At 40.9% G+C, this 15,796-nt stretch overlaps 1 long non-coding RNA gene across 2 annotated transcripts in view; it reads right to left on the reverse strand.

Annotated features, from left to right (window-relative positions):
- Positions 1–7,062, reverse strand: part of LOC125121337 (uncharacterized) — a 93,053-nt gene extending 85,991 nt beyond the window's left edge. For both annotated transcript variants that reach the window (XR_007133437.1, XR_007133436.1), the window contains exon 1: positions 6,631–7,062. This is a non-coding gene — a long non-coding RNA (uncharacterized LOC125121337). The remainder of the gene's footprint in view (positions 1–6,630) is intronic.
- Positions 7,063–15,796: the final 8,734 nt, after the last annotated feature.

The raw sequence follows: 15,796 nt of genomic DNA on the forward strand, positions 1-15,796 counted from the left end.
AATTTAAAAAAAAATAAATAAATAAATAAATAAATAAAATGGTTCTGGGACCACTGGGCATCTACATGAGGAAAAATGAAATTAAGTTTTTCTCATGCACACAAAAGTTAGTTCTATGTGAACTGAAATCTAAATATGAAAAGTAAAACTATGATGTTTTTAAAATATAGGAATCCTGTATTTTATCTTATTTTATTATTTTATTTTTATTGGCCATGCCTGTGGCGTGTGGAAGTTCCTGGGCCAGGGATCGAACTTGTGCCACAGCAATAACCATGCTGGATCCTTAAACTGCTGAGCCACCAGGGAACTCCAGGAATCCTATATTTTAGAATCCTAAATTTATAAAGAACTTGTATAAATCAATTTTAAAAAACATAACAAGCTATAGAAAAATAGATGAAAGTTCCAAACGATGGTTCACAAAAGAGGAACTCCAAATAATAAACATAGGAAAAGATTTTAAATTTTATTGGTAGAAAGAAAAATATAAACCAAAAGTTATAATTATTTCAAAACGACTTCATTAGCAAACATTAAAGTCTTGACATTACCCTGTGCGGTTAGAAAGTAGAGCAGTAAGAAATTTCATATACTGCTGGTAGAAGGTAAATTAGGATAACCAGCTTGGAAATTTGATTAGCATTACCTATTGATTTGAAAACAGTCAGACCCTATGCCCTGATAAGTCTGTTTCTAGAGAGTCTCATGGATATGCACAATGGGAAACATGTTACCAAATGCCCCAAATTAGAACCAGCTCCAAAGTTATCACTAAAATGGATTTTAAAATTATGGTACAGTAGGGGAGTTCCCATCATGGCTCAGTGGTTAAACCCGACTAGCATCCATGAGGATAAGTGTGCGATCCCTCACCTCGCTCAGTGGGTTAAGGATCCAGCATTGTGGTGAGCTGTGGTGTAGGTTGCAGACTCAGCTCAGATCCCATGTTGCTATGACTGTGGTATAGGCCAGCAGCTACAGCTCTGATTCGACCCCTTGCCTGGGAACCTCCATATGCCATGGGTGCAGCCCTAAAAAGGTAAAAATATGGTGGTATAGTCATGCAATGGAATAACATATCACAATGAACATGAAGCAACAATAGATAATCATAACATGATGGAAGAATCTCACAAGCATAACATTGAGGGGGGAAAAAAAAGCCAGACACAAGATAATAACGCACACCCTATGAACCCTTCCATGTAAAGTTCGAAACCAGGCAAACTTAACAATATTGTTTAGAAAAGCACATGTAATTGGTAAAACATAATGAAAAAAAAAGATTATCAAAAAAATCATGATGTAGAATTCTTCTAAGGAGAAGGGAGAAAGTTATGAGTGGAGGTGGGGGAGTGGGGGTGATTGGGGAACACATAGGGAGTTCCTGAGATGCTGACAATGTCCTATTGTGTGTGTGTGTGTGTGTGTGTGTGTGTGTGTGTGTGTGTGTGTGTTTTGTCTTTTCAGGGCCACACCGGTGGCCTATGGAGGTTCCCAGGCTAGGGGTCAAATCAGAATGGTACCCGCAGGCCCACGCCACAGCCACAGCAACTCCAGATCCAAGCCATGTGAACGACTCATACCACAGCCCATGGCAATGCCAGATCCCAACCCACCAAGCGAGGCCAGGGATCGGACCCACGTCCCCATGGATACTAGTCAGATTTGTTTGCACTGAGCCACGATGGGAACTCCCTAATGTCCTATTTTTGAAATCAGTATGGTTTTTATACTCTGTGTGTTTTATTCATTAGCTCTACATACGTTAAATATGCACTTCTCTACAGGTATATAAAATATGAAAATAGAAAGGTTAATAATTGTTTGGGATTTTATTTTAAAACAAACTTAAGATATTTTGAGAAGCAATACAGTAGAGAGGTTAAAATGAGGCTCTGAAATCTAACCAACCTGGATCCCAACCCCAACCCCATCAATCAGCCCCTGACTTTGTACTGGTTATTGCACCGTTCTGAAAATCAGTAGATCTGACCTTCAACAAAAATGTCCATTAACAGATGGGTAGAAAAATTATGGTACATCCATACCATAGAAGACTACTCAGAAATAAAAAAGAGCAAACTATCAATATCAGAACAGATGAACCTCAAAAGTACTATGCTGTGGGCGAGAAAAAAGACACAAGAGTATATACTCTATGACTGCCATTTATATGAAATTCTAGAACAGGCAAAACTAATCTGTCTTGACAGAGAGCAGACCAGTGGTTGACTGGAGATGAGGATGACAGCAATTGAGTGCAAAGGGGCATGAGGTAATAACCTCATTTTTTGCAGTGACGGAAATTTTGATTACACATGGATCTGTATTTGTCAAAACTCATTGAATTGTGCACTCAAAGTGGGTGTGTATTATTACATGTGAATTGTAACTCCACAAAGTTGGGTTTTTTTACTTTAAAAATAAGTTCCCCAGGGGCTGCTCATGGGCAGCCACAGCTGAGAACCACTGCTCTAAGGCCCAGTTCCCTTACCTGTGAAACTGTGATGATGACAACAGTCATAACACCCAACTAGAAGGTTGTTATAAAGACAAAATATGATAATGTGTGCATGACTGCCTGGGATTCAGTGGCTTCCTCTCTTATTAAACTGCCCACTCCACTATGTTTTGAAGTTGGATTGAAACTGAGTTTTTGAAGAATCATATGAAATAGATGGTATTTTTAAGAAATAGGATTTGATGACAATCTGGCTGCCAAGGAATTAAAGACAAGAACCCAGGGTGGTAAGCTCTGGGAGCGGGTGGGAGGAGGCAGGAGGAAGAGAGAAAAGGAAGCAGACCACTCTTTTGACTTCAGCTATCTGGACACAATCTCTCACTCTCCGTTGTAATTTTCCAAGTTTATACAAGTGATTCAAAATCCATTGAAAGGCTTGGCTTTATGTTCGCTGGCCTCACTGTGGGTGGAATCTTAGAAATGCTAGTGTCTTGCAGATATAATGTTCTCTTTGTTTGAAGATTTTGTTTTCTAACCAAGGAAATAATTAATGGAGCTTGTATTCTCCCATCCCCCTCTATGATGATGTTCTAAACAGCTGGCACTTATTTGGGACATGATAATGGTTTTGCTTGGAATCCATGGTGATACAGTGTTTGTTTATTGTCATGAACATGTTATAAAGCGGATTTATGGTTTTCTAAACCAGTCAATAATCATTGCATTAAGAATCTTCCTTTGTGAAGATAAATTTTTTGAAAATATAATTCTTAATCTCAGACATCCAAAACATCTTTCTTTCATTCAGTTAATGAGTTAGGCACCTCCAAGTCCAAAAATAATAATAATAATAATATTAACTATCTGGAATTCTTAGTAACATTAAATTTTCTTTGATTAAGGAAACGGGTTTTGCATTTTCAAAAAATGCTATAGTTGAATTACTTATTACGCCTATGCCCTTAAAATGTCATTGAGCAAACACACACTGACATAGAATGACCACTAAAAGAAAAAATGTGAAGGAGAGATGCCTTAAACATGCCTTAAACAAGAGAGGACCTTGTGGGGGTGGTGGAATTGTGGGGGTTAAGGGAATCTGTGGACTGGCTTGGCTCCCAGCTAGATTTCATCTGGACCACCTGTCAATGCCAAGAAAAATAAGAGCATTTTGCAGAGGCCGGTATCTCCAGTTCTCTCCTCTGACCTCCCTCCTTCCTGACCCTTTGACCCTCCCTGCAGGAGCCGCTCTGAGCAACTGTGCCCAGCACCTGGGAGGCAAAGAACTCTGCAGAGGCCAGCAAGTCAACATTCCGCGGCCGGAGAGTTCAACAGATTCAGCTGTTGTCCTTCCACACCCTCCATCAAGGCTTGCACCCAGCCCCTCCTTCTTTACTACTGAACATTACAAGCCAGGCCCCCAGCTTCTCTTCCCACCCCTCCCCAGCCAGTCCCCCCTCTTCATCCCACCTCCATACCTCCCTGTGTGCAGGTCGCTACACTGTGCCTTGGGAAACCCTGATTCTCTAAGGAAGTAACGCTCTCTGGTCTACACCTGGAGCATTCCCCCAACAATACGAACCAATGGACTTACGAACTTCCTTCCTAACCTGTCATTCCATGAGGCACCAACCTCAGATTGCCCCCTAAAGTCACCTGGACACAACCCCTTGGAGAGACCATGACCTCATGCTCCCATCTGCCTCCCCATCTTTTGCCATGTGTCTACATCTAACTATGACCTTGTGGGAGGGAGGAAGAACTAGATGGGCCCATGTTCAGCTGTTCACCGTCCTATTATTTCTTCTCTTTTTATTATGAAAAGCTTCAAACATACCCTTAAATATAGTACAGCAAAATTCCCATGTCCCCAGCACTAACATCATGAGATCACAACATGTTACAATACTTACTTGACTCCATTTCTTTTCAACACCTTAATTTTTTTTAACAGATGAAACACAACAGCACTGAATGACTATCCCCATGTGAACACCACACCTACCCAGCACAGTGTCTAAGACACAGCACAAAGAATCACTTCCTTGGTAGTATTTGTATAAGTTGATGAGCCTCCTTGAATCCAAATCCTTCCTCTTTCCCTCTCTCCCTTTCTAATCTGCTGCCTTAGGATTTGTTTGGGTTTTTTTGTTTTTTGTTTTGTTTTGTTTTGTTTTAGAGCCTTGAGGCATATGGAAGTTCCCAGGCTAGGGGTCAAATCAAAGCTACAGCTGCCAGCCCACACTACAGCCACAACAACGAGGGATCCACAGCTCATGGCCACACCGGATCTTTAACCCACTGAGTGAGGCCAGGGATCAAACCCATATCCGCATGGATACTACCTGGGTTTTTCACCCACAGAGCCACAACAGGAACTCCCTGGATATATTTCTATCTGCACTGGTTGTTAATATTTTCTCTTGTAATATCTTGATATTTTTCTGGACATGTGCATCTCCCTATTTCCTTTTATTTTTCTTTCTCCTCACACCATTCATGCTGTCTTTCATTTAATAACTATTTCCTAAGCAACTACAGAGGGCCAGACACTGTTCTGTCCCTGAGGATATGTATCTTCCAATCTTTTTCTCTTTGTAGCTTTCTCTCTGCTCATACTTATTTTCCGACCATCTCTCTATCTGAATTTCTTCTCTTCCTTTCGTCATCTCCACACTTATCATTCCCTCTCACACTTCCCTCACCTGATTACAAAAGAAAATGGAGGTATTATTTATTGTGTTTTTACACTAGAATGATGTGTTCTCCATATCCTAATTTTTTTTTAGTAATAAGTAATTTCCTATGGAGTGATGCTCAGATTTCTGACAGCAGCACCAAGTCATCAAAGATCTTCCTTCTCACCAATCACCCTGTATCCCAATCTTGTCTGACTAGTCTCTCTTCTCCCAATTCACTTTCAGACCTTTACTCATGCTGTTCCTCCCTCTATGAAATGCTCTCAACCAGGAGTTGTCAAGGTTCTCTGAAGACTTGGCTGCCATTGTCTGCTTTTCCACCCACGTTGCCAGCATTTAACATGACACACCGGAAGAGCTCAAGAAATGTCCATTGTGTTATTAAAAAATAAAAATAAAAACAAAGTTACTCACTACTTGGTACAGCATGTTTTCTTTCAGCTCATGAGTGCCATAGAAACCAATTCTCAGCTTACATTGACAGGTCCAGACAAAAAAAAAAGAGCAAGTAAGAACTCATGACAATTGTCCTTCTGAGAAAGAATGAGGAACTCAGATTCTTCTTTCTCATGGGGTTAAAGAACTGTCAGAGGTGGAGCGAAGCAACTGCAAATAGTTTGCCTCCCTATTAATCCTTCAGGGGAAGAAAACCTGTTCTAAGTAGAAGATGCAACAGCTGCAGCTCTACCAACGCATTCCACAAAAGTCACAAGAAAATGGATGAGAATTCAAATACTCTGTGATAATGTAGGAAGAAGCTGCCAAAGAAAAACACCAGGACAGGGGTCTTGGAGACTTTTCCCCCTTAGGAAACGTATTAAACCACATACATCAGGAAGACCCAGTAAGTACATCAGAGAGAAGATGGCATCAGGTGCTCCAATGATGGCTTACGCAGAGTGTAAACGTCAAACAACCAGGCAGTTAAAAAATAATAATTACATGAAGAATGGCTAAGGAATGAGGTCCTACTGTGCAGTACAGGGAACGCTCTACAATCTCTTGGGATAAAACATGATGGAAGATAATACTAGAAAAAGAATGTTTATATATGTATGACTGGGTCACTTTGCTGCACAGCAGAAATTGGCATGACATTGTAAATCAACCATACTTTAATTTTTACTTTAATTTTATACTTTAAATGAGATTTTAAAAAGGGAAAATAAAAGTTATAAAATTGTATTCCTATTAAAAGAATAATAATAATAATCTCCTCTAGAGCCCCCCGGGTCCAAGCTGGTTTCCAACACCTCGCGTGAAATCATTGACCAAGAGATAAAGCCCTATATGGCTTGCTTCTTAGGAGTTTAGTGATTAAGTTCAACTAGAAAATGAGTGAGAGCTGTTTGAGAAGATACACACGCCTATCAAAGCCATGTGCAGCCTCTTGGAGCAGCTGGATCTTCACAGGGTCTAAATAAACCACGTCTCTAGAAAAGGACAGTATTTTGCAGCACTTACCTGCAGTGAAGTCCTTGGGTGCTTGTTAAAAATTCAGATTTCTGGACATCAACTCTTTTCTACCGAACCAAGTTTCACCCCCAGAGCAGTGGCTGTGTTGAATAATTAGGAGGTTTTAAAAAACAAAACTCACCGCTCCAGGCCCCACTCAGATTCTAACTAGTTTACAACACTTTTGTAAGTGCTCTCATTTCTACACTCAAAGATACAGCTTGTAAGGGTCAATTGCTTTTTTACCAAGTTTCCTTGGTGATGACCACTTGGTAATGTCTGAGAAGTGGCTTAGAAGGCTTTCAGGTGAGCCAGAAAGCCACCTGCCCTGAGGTTTCTCTGCTCCGGGACCACCTCCCTTGCCCTCAGGTCTGAAGAACTACAGCCAATAACACCCTCCTGATGGTTCAGAGTCTCTGTCTTCAGTCCGGCCCAGAGTTGTTATACTGAACTTCCTGCTCCTAACAACTGCTTATACTTATCACATTATTTTGTTTTCTCTTTAAGATTTGTGTCCTTTTTGATTTTACTAATTACTCTAACATACTCCTCCTGCGGAACTCTATTTGCTATTGTAAAAATGACTCACCATCCTTGTTTTCAATTTAGAACGAAAACAATCATAGCAAATGTTCTTAGGGCTTCAAGGTGGTGAATTTATTACTTTTCACTGTTCAGTTGTTTGTTTTAACTTTCTGTATTTTGAAGTTTTTCATAAGAAAATATTGTTGGGAGGGGGACTAGTTCCAAAGGTACAGAAGCCAAGAGAGTGAAAAGTAAATTCAGTCGTTCCCATCGTGGCTCAGTGGAAAGGAATCCGACTAGCATCCATGAGGACACAGATTCCATCCCTGGTCTCGCTCAGTGGGTTAAGGATCCGGGGTTACCATGAGCTGTGGTGTAGGTCGCAGATGCGGCTTGGATCTGGTGTTGCTGTGGCTGTGGTGTAGGCCGGCAGCTACAGCTCTTGATTTGACCCCCTAGCCTGAGAACCTCCATATGTCACAGGTGAGGCCCTAAAAAGACAAAAAAAAAAAAAAAAAAAGGAAATTCCTCTCCTCTTCCGTCAATCTAACTCCCAGAAGGTAATCACTGTTAACAATGTCTTATTTATTCTACCAGAATTGTCTGTGAATATGCAAGCACATTTTTTTCTACCTGATAACAATATCACATGATATAAGTGAGTGCCTAAAAGCATGCCAACAAATCTGACCTTGCTTTTTTCGGTTATTGACATATCAGGAATGTCTTTTCCAATAAGTATGCAGAGCTCAGCTCATTTTTTTGGTTGCTATATAAAATTCCATTTCCTGAATATACATAAATTTGAGCAGTGCTTGGTTAAGAGATTTATAGGCTATACAGGCAGTTTACAGATGCGGTATTTGTTTTGCTGACATACACATATGCCGTAATATCATAATGAACATCCTCATCCTGCTATCTTTTGATATTCATCAAGTACTTTTACAGGATAAAATCCTGGGAAGGAGGAGTTCCCATCATGGTGCAGTGGAAACAAACCGGACCAGGATCCATGAGGATACGGGTTTGATCCCTGGCCTTGCTCAGTGGGTTAAGGATCTGGTGTTGCCCGTGAGCTGTGGTGTAGGTCGCAGACATGGCTTGGATCCCGCCTTGCCGTGGCTGTGGTATAGGCCTGCAGCTACAGTCTGATTAGACCCCTAGCCTGGGAACATCCATCGCCACAGGTGTGGCCCTAAAAAGACCCCCCCCCCAAAAAAAAAAATCCTGGGAAGGAGAATAATGTGTCAAAATTTTCATTGAAATTTTTTGTTGTTGTTTGTTTTTTTAGGGCCACACCCATGGCATATGGAGGTTCCCAGGGTAGGGGTCAATTCAGATCTGTAGCCACTGGCCTTATACCACAGCCACAGCAGTGCCAGATCTGAGCCATGTCTACAACCTACGCCACAGATCAGGGCAACACTGGATCCCTAACTCATGAAGGCTAGTCAGTTTCACTTCTGCTGAGCCACGACAGGAACTCCGCATCGAAATGTTTTAAGGTTTTACAAAACTGACTCCTAAAAAGTCACACCAATTTAAATATCCATACTATTTTTTTCTATATCCTCAAATATGCTTAATATTTTCAAACTTTCTAATCTTTACTCATCTGATAAGTGAAAAAAGAACTCTCATTTTAATACATTTCTTTAAAAGAAATGAGTATCTTTTCACATATTTAGCATTTGTTTTGGGGTTTTGGTTTTTCCTATAAACTGCTGACACACATTCTTCACCTAAATTAGGGTTTTCAACCCTTCTTGATTTATTTAAAAGCCCTTTGTGTATTAAGAAAGTAAAGCTATTTGCCATTTTTGCTTTTGTAAAAAGATTGCCTTTTGCCTTTTTATCTCATTTGTAGCATCTTTTTTGCATTGCAGAAGTTGGGAGTGAGCTCTTATCACAAAAAACAGTTTCTCATGATTATACAAAAGATAAGTGGTCATTACAATGAACCAGAATGATACATAAAAATACCACTTGCTCTCTTCTGTGTGGAATCGATACAAATAAACAAAAACTGAATTTAGGAGATTGGGAGTGGGGGGACTGTGTGAAGGTGGTCGAAAGCTACAAACTTGCAGTCAGAAGATAAATAAATTCTGAAGATCTATGTACAGCATGGTGAATACAGTTAGCAATAGTGTAGTGAATATTTGAAAGCTTATCAGGATAGATAGATAACAACATAAATGCTTGGGTCATATGGATAATGACATATCACACTCAGAAAGTGTCTTGTAGTTTGTTACATGAATAAGCAGTTTATGGAGTTGCCATCATGGCTCAGTGGCTAACAGACCCGACTAGTATCCATGAGTACATGGGTTCAATCCCTGGCCCTGCTCAATGAGTTAAGGATCTGGTGTTGCCCTGAGCTGTGGTGTAGGTCGCAGACACGGTTTGGATCTGATGTTGCTGTGGTTGTGGCTATTCGACCCCTAGCCTGGGAACTTCCATATGCCATGGATGCGGCCCCAAAAAGACAATCAATCAATCAATCAATCAATCAATAAATAGCACTGTATATTTGAAAGCTTCTCAGGATAGTTGATAGAGAGATAGATAACGTAAATGCGTGGGTCATATATATAATGAAATATCACATATCTGCTTAGAAAGTGTGTTGTAGTTTGTTACATGAAATAGTTTACGAAATAGCACATACTTACATATATAAAATGCTTTGCAATGTACATACTTCATCCTGTCATGTGATACTTCCAATTCCAAAATACACCACTTTTCACCATTCTGTAAATGGTAAAGTGGAGAGTCCCAAACCAAGGAATTTCTCTGAATTTGTAGTTAGTAAATGTGAGATCCAGGATGCACACTTTAGAGTTTTCCTAACCCTAAAACGCCTGGCCTTTTCATGGCATCACACACGCACAGGTGGAGAACAAGAATGCCTAATAGCATTGATGTTTCTCCATCGGTATGTGAGTTAAAAGTTTTTGAATTGTAATTATAATGGCATACATCACAGAATTATAATTTTCATTCATTCTCAAAATTCAAAGTTTCACCATCATTCTAAGGTACACATCTTACTGCATCTAAACACATTCAAATTCTACCTTCTGTCTTACAAAAGAAGTACTCAGTAAGCACTAGCTCAGTACTCTGGTGACACAGACCCTGCCCCTCCCTGTCATTTCTTGTGAAATAATGTCTTTAATTATATCTACAAATGGCTAATGTCACAGGCCATCCTATCTTGAGACTGTTTCTGCATTAAGATAGAATTGTGTTCCTTCTGTCCATTCAGTTTTGTTTTCCACAGAAAGTCAAGCAGGAACCCTTGCTGCTAAATGTCCCATTAGCATTCTCTGACCTTCTCCAGGGTTGGGCTGCAACTGTGAACCTGCTGTGACCATTGAGACACACAAAAGAAATGGAAAAAGCCACTTCATGTCTGGAGTGGCCCAAAATGCCAAGGAGCAGCCAGAGCACACAGGGTAAAGGACAGAAGAGGAAGAATTAGGACCTGCTGGACTATTAGAAATGAGGGAAGCAAGGATCCTGAAGATCTGGGCCACACCATCATTGGCATCCAAAAAAAAAACCAAAAAAAAACAACAACAAAAACACAAAACAAAACACCAAGGACACTTCGAAGAAAGCTGGTGACATACATATTTACCAATCTCCCCTCCCCAAAGACAGACTGAAAAGAAAATTTTTTTTCTTTTTAGGGCCACACCCACAGCATATGGAGGTTCCCAGGCTAGGGGTCCAATCGCAGCTACAGCCGCCAGCCTACACCACAGCCATGGCAACGCCAGATCCTTACCCCACTGCAACCTCATGGTTACTAGTCAGATTTGTTTCCACTGTGCCACAATCAGAACTCTAAAAAAATTTTTTTAAATGAAGCACAGTTATGGAACAAAAGTCGTCCATGTAAAATCCATGGAAAAGTTCCAAGCTCATAGTGTAAGTTTCCACAACTATTGCACCCACGTCACTGTTCTTGAAAGAATTGTGCTGTGTGCTGGGATAAAGCGGAAGAAAATTGGGGGAAAACCACAATATCCTCTAATTTGGAGAGACAGAGGTCTGGAGGTGATAGATGGGGAAAAGAATAAACAAAGTACAGACCTAGAGCCACCCCCCCGCCCCGCAACTGACATTTTTTTCCTTCTATAAAAACAGCTTCTTCTATGTCTGTGAGTCTGTTTCTGTTTTGTAGATAGGTTCATTTGTGCCATATTTTACTTTCCACACGTAAGTGATATCATATGGTATTTCTCTTTCTCTTTCTGACTTCATTTAGTATGAGAATCTCTAGTTGGATCCATGTTGCTGCAAATGGCATTCTTTTGTCATTTTTTAAGGCTGAGTGGCAGTCCATTGTATATATGTACCACATCTTCTTAATCCAGTCATCTGCTGATGGACATTTAAGTTGTTTCCATGTCTTGGCTATTGTGAATAGTGCTGCAGTGAACATAAGGGTGCATGTGTCCTTTTGAATTGCAGTTTCGTCCAGATAATATTCCCGGAAGTGGGAATGACTGGGTCAATTTGCTGTACAGCCGAAATTGACACAACTGTGTAAATCAACTATGCTTAAATTTAAAAAAAAAAAAATTTTTTTTTTAGGTGTTTAAAAAAAAAAAAACAGGAGTTCCCGTCGTGGCACAGTGGTTAACGAATCCGACTAGGAACCATGAGGTTGTGGGTTTGATCCCTGCCCTTGCTCAGTGGTTAACGATCCGGCGTTGCCGTGAGCTCTGGTGTAGGTTGTAGATGCGGCTCGGAACCTGCGTTGCTGTGGCTCTGGCGTAGGCCGGCGGCTACAGCTCCGATTAGACCCCTAGCCTGGGAACCTCCATATGCCGCGAGAGTGGCCCAGGAAATGGCAAAAAGACCAACAACAACAACAACAACAAAATCCTGAGGCCAAGGGTATGAATGGCTAGGAGAGTTTCCTCTGACCAGCGGATGTTGGGAACCATAAAGGTGGCCACTGCCAGAATCCAGCTGAGCCACCTCTTTCTCCTGCCTTTCCTTGCTTGCCTGCCTCTGTCAGAGTCTGTAAAAGGTTCCAACCCACTTTCCCTGCCTCCTGTGCACTAGGCGTGTGGTAGGAGGCACATTCCTTCCAAAGAAACGTAGGCAGAAGTCTCCTGGTGCTGCCCTGTCCTCTCCCCATCCCCGATCCTGGGAAATGCAGACAGCCTGGAGGTGAGCCGACCTCATGGAAAACAGTAGAGTGGGAGGCCGGAAGGAGCCTGCCCCTGATGGCATCACTGAGTCACCCTGCCAGGCCTGGATGGACAACCCCAGGACTTCTTGTTTTCTACTGAAGCTACAGTCAAGTTCCTTATGGTTACTTGAAATTGAACAGGATTCTAATACAACAAATTATCTCCTGGAGCCATGCCATTATCCAACCAAGTGCCAACACCAGGAGTGCGGTGCCAGGAAGAGGCAGAAAAAGCCAACAGGGGACTCTAGCAATAAAGAGACACGATCAGGGAGTGCCCGTCGTGGCTCAGAGGGAACCAATCCGGCGAATCCATGAGGATGTGGGTTTAACCCCTGACCTTGGTCAGTGGGTTAAGAATCCAGCATGGCCCTGAGCTGTGGTGTAGGTCGTAGATGCGGCTTGGATTCCATCTTGCTGTGGCTGTGATGTAGGCCAGCAGCTACGGCTCTGATTTGACCCCTAGCCTGGGAACTTCCATATGCCAAGAGTGTGGCCCTAAAAGGCTAAAAAAAGAAAGAGAGGCGTGATCAGATAAGGTAAGGCAGGAACAATGGAGAGGGTGTAAGGGGGTATAGATGGAAGAGATACCTGGAAAACTGGGCTCAGGTTTCCTCTCTTCCTCCCAAACCCCATCAAAATAAGAAAAGGAACATAAAAATGAAAGAAAATCTAGGAGTTCCCACAGTGGCTCAGTGGTTAACGAATCCAACTAGGAACCATGAGGTTGTGGGTTCGATCCCTGGCCTTGCTCAGTGGGTTAAGGATCCAGTGTTGCCATGAGCTGTGGTGTAGGTTGCAGACGCGGCTCAGATCCCATGTGGCTGTGGCTCTGGCATAGGCCAGTGACTACAGCTCCGATTCAACCCCTAGCCTGGGAACCTCCATATGCCACAGGAGTGGCCCAAGAAATGGCAAGAAAGACAGAAAGAAAGAAAGACAGAAAGAAAGAAAGAAAGAAAGACAGAAAGAAAGAAAGACAGAAAGAAAGACAGAAAGAAAGAAAGAAAGAAAGAAAGAAAGAAAGAAAGAAAGAAAGAAAGAAAGAAAGAAAGAAAGACAGACAGACAGACAGAAAGAAAGAAAGAAAGAAAGAAAGAAAATCTAAAAACTGAGAAAGGATGCTTGTGTGTGGCTTCTGAATGATTCTGATAAAAACCAAATGGAAAGACAGAACTTATGAGCCTCTAGTGAGAAAAAAGAAAGCGGACACCATCCTGGCAGAACCCTACTAACATTCATAAAAAGGGCTGGAGGGGGCACTGCACGGGCTGGGAGAAGAGCAGCAGAGAACAGAAGGGAAGCCCTTGTTAGAGCTGTGAGTCAGCATCTTGCAAAAACAGCTACTCAAGGAGATCCCAGGCACCCTGCTCTCCATCCACCAGGCAGGAGCAGGCAGGGTGGCAAGTTTTCTCTGCAACAGCAGCACCTCTCCCCAGAGGGGCACACCTTCTTTTTGAGGCACTGGCAGAAGAACAAGAATGGAGGACAGACAGAGCCATGCCTTGTGGAGAGCCATGCAGCATCCGGCCACAACAGCTTCAAAGAAAGAAGATGATAAATAAACATGACGTTCTGGCCCATGTAAGAGTCCGAAGTCCTGCTCCTTTCCACTCACCTTAATCTGCTGGCAATGTAAATATATGCCAGTCAGTCCTCCAGCTTAAAATCTAATTATTAGTATTATTATATTATTATTATCATCACCATCAGATACATGGGGAGGAGATTCAGCCACCCTGTTTGTGGTTAAATAGGTAAACACCAAAGGCAAATAGACCTCTCTTTATTCAAGAAGATATAAATGGAAGGAAAAAGGAGCCTATGAAATTTACAAGCATATGAACACAAAAATATTCTGTAGAGGAAGCGTATGCGTTTGAAAACAATTTGTAACAGGAAGAAAATTTTCAGATGAATTTCTTGGTGCTTTCCACAAATTTGAGAAAATATAGACTAATGAACGTTTACAGCCTCAAACACAGAAGACGAGAACTAGGCAGGAAAAAAATATTTTTTTGAGCTTTTCAGGGTCACACTTGCAGCATATGGAGGTTCCCAAGCCAGGGGTCCAAACGGAGGGGCAGCTGCCAGCCTACACCAGAGCCGGAGCAACATCAGATCTGAGCCTGGTCTGTGACCTATACCACGGCTCACGGCAACACTGGATCCTTAACCCAAAGAGAGAGGCCAGGGATCAAACCCACAACCTCATGGTTCCTAATTAGATTCATTTCTGCTGCGTCATGATAGGAACGCCAGAAAAAATTTTTAATAAGTCTAAATTTAATACAGCCATAAGATAGAAGAAAAATAATACAACAGAAGTAATCAAAATATGCAATGTAGATACACTCGAATGTTCATAGCAGCACTATTTACAATAGCTAAGACATGGAAGCAACCTAAATGTCCATTGATGGGAAAATGGATCAAGAAGATGTTGTAAATATGTACAATGAAATACTACTCAGGATTAAAAAAAAGAATGAAATAATGTCATTTGCATCAACATGGATGGACCCAGAGATTATTGTATTACGTGAAATAAACCCGAAAGATAAACACTATATGACATCTCTGATATGTGGAATCTAAAATATGACACAAATGAACTTATTTACAAAACAGAGACTCATAGACATAGAGAACAAATTTATGGTTACCAAAGAGGAGAGGGGGTTGGGAGGGGTAAATTAGGAGTTTGGGATTAGCAGATACAAACTACTATATATAAATGAGATAACCAACAATATATTACTGTGTAGTACCCGGGACAATATTCAATATCCTATAATAAACAAGAATGAAAAAGAATATATCTACATAGTTATATAGATAGATGACCAAATCAGTTTGCTGTAGACCAGAAACTAACACAATATTGTAAATCAACTATACTTCAATTTAAAATTTTTTAAATAAATAAGTATAAATACATATGTGTGTGCGCACGCACACACACACACATATACACAATGTAGAAAATCAAATCCATGGCGAGGAAGAAAATGTTGGAAGTTTTCCCAGCCTACAAAGAAAAAAGATTAAGTTGAAATGTCAATAAATGACAAATTCGCATCACTAGTCTTATATATTCAACATACAGAGAAAAGAACAAATAGAACAAAAGCAGTATTAAAAGATAATAATAGGAGAAAAGCTTTTGTGATTGATTTTACAGATTTAAGCAAACCTACTAAGGGGATACCTCAACCTAAACATGTTCTGCAGACATTTTTGAACTTCATGGATGAGAAAAAGAATCCCATAAATATTCAAAGGGGAAAAGGGATTCGTTACTACTGGTCGAAAAGTCCCTCAATTGCAAATGAAAGAAACTCAAAGGAGCTTAACAAAAAAGTTAACTTAAGCCAAAAAAAAAAAAAAAAGTTTTGATTCATGTAATCTGGAAAGTTCTGGGAA

The sequence above is a fragment of the Phacochoerus africanus genome, chromosome 2 (genome assembly GCF_016906955.1).
Source record: "Phacochoerus africanus isolate WHEZ1 chromosome 2, ROS_Pafr_v1, whole genome shotgun sequence".
NCBI classification, from domain to species: Eukaryota; Metazoa; Chordata; class Mammalia; order Artiodactyla; family Suidae; genus Phacochoerus; species Phacochoerus africanus.